The sequence below is a fragment of the Amblyraja radiata genome, chromosome 8, assembly GCF_010909765.2.
Source record: "Amblyraja radiata isolate CabotCenter1 chromosome 8, sAmbRad1.1.pri, whole genome shotgun sequence".
NCBI classification, from domain to species: Eukaryota; Metazoa; Chordata; class Chondrichthyes; order Rajiformes; family Rajidae; genus Amblyraja; species Amblyraja radiata.
Window position 1 is genome coordinate 7780369 of NC_045963.1, and position 1950 is coordinate 7782318.

The following is a 1950-nucleotide window of genomic DNA, read 5'->3' on the forward strand; positions in this document are numbered from 1 at the left end:
GGCTATTGACCCTCCTTTTATTCTGGGGTGGCCCACATGGACTGGACTTTCTTCAGAATGGCAAACTTGAGGACTAACCCACATTTAAAGGGTGGTACACACCTCCCTTTAAACAAGATTGGAATCAAACATGACAAGCGCAGCAGAGATACCCCGACTACAGACAGTAAGAGAGCCGCAAAGGCCAGTTAAATCTAGCTGTTTTTGCCACAAACAAGGCACTAGTGTATTTTTGGGAAACAGTATGTTTGTGACAGGGCATTGTTATGTTGCATATGCAGTGCCACACAAGAGAAGCATGAACCAGTTACACCAGCACACGGGGAGTTCCAAGCGAAGCCTAACGAAGCCTGAGCAATTTTGTATGATCCTCTTCCCATCCTATGGTAGTATAATAGTGTCACGGGAACTAATTACTATGGCCTCCGCTTTAGAGACACTTGCTAATGCCACTGCCGTCTCCTTGAGTGCAACCCAGGAGGAGGTAGAAGGGGTGACAGCTGAGATGGTAGCCATGAGAACTGTAGTATTACAAAACAGAATGGCCTTAGATTTTATCCTAGCAGGAAAAGGAGGGACATGTGCAATAATAGGTTAAGAATGTTGTACTTTTATTCCCGATGCTTCCTCCAACATTACCAACTTGGCGCCCATGTCAGAATGGAAGTAGCTAAAATAAGGAAGGTAGGAGCTGAATTCCATGATATAGCTCCGGGAGAGGTTGGTGGCCATTTAATATGTTTGGAGGGACTTGGGGAACGATTGTCCACTATGGATTGATTGTATTACTAGTTGTACTATTAATTTGTCTGAGATGCTTATGGTCTTTCGTATGTACTCGGCAAGGACTGTAGTTGTTATCAAAATGTTGATAAAAGGATGGAATGATAAGGCTGAATTAAGTTAAAAATATAAGAAGATATTAAATTGGTCCCTGGGCTAGCTTACAGCTTATATTTAGTCTCAAATCAGGCTTTTCTCCAGTAGATTAATACAGAAAGGCAAGTCTAGGCTTGCCTCAGGTTGCTGTGTATTGAGATAATGAATGGCTATAACATTTGTCTACCATTTGACGAGAAAGGAAGCAGAGAGGAAGCTAGATTGATCTAAGGGGTATTGACAAATGGCCGATGTCTTTAATATGTAAAACACCTTGCACCAAATGTCCGATGCCTTTGATATGTAGTCTTTGTACCATATGACAAGATGCCTTTGATGTGACGCATCTTGTAGTAACCTTTATTCTCTGTTCCTCTGACCATGACTAATGTTTGTGGAATGTGCTAAGGTGACAAAAAAACACTATATAATACGATGTAATTCTGTTGTTCGGGAAGTGGAATGTGGACAGTGAAGTGTCTGTATTGCTCACTTGACTGGAGTTCCTTACCACTTCCATCTGCCGATAATAAGTAAGGTTTTGAACTGGTCGACCAAACGTTTGTGAGTTGTCTGTTTATTAAGAAGCGAACCTGTTTGATTGTTATAAAAGTAACGTTTTCACCTTCATGTCATGGGGACTGCCTGACAACTAGATGTTCTTCTTGTGCAGATCTCTGCCTTCTAAACTACGCTGCCTTTCGCCTCTGGGAGCGGCTTCTTTAGGCAGGTTATGTAGGTTTCCTTGCTGCCTGCAATTCTGTGTTCTCACTACGTTCTTGTCAATTTGTGAGCCGATCAATCGCTTCTGAATATTCCACAAAGCTACTCCTCAACCTGACTGTAACTCAGATCCACACTCAGGATCTTTGGGCACTTGGTACAGATCTCAGTGTGTTGAAGACTTTCTTGTCTGTCTGCTCCTGGGTAAAGCAGCAATCACCCCAATGCCGCCCTTTGTCCAAGGAAGGCTATCTTCATGCTCAGGTGTCGCTGGAGAGGGGCATTCAGTGTCCACTGCACCTCCATGACTAGTGATTGTTACAGGTGCAAGTGCAGCCTGGACAAAGA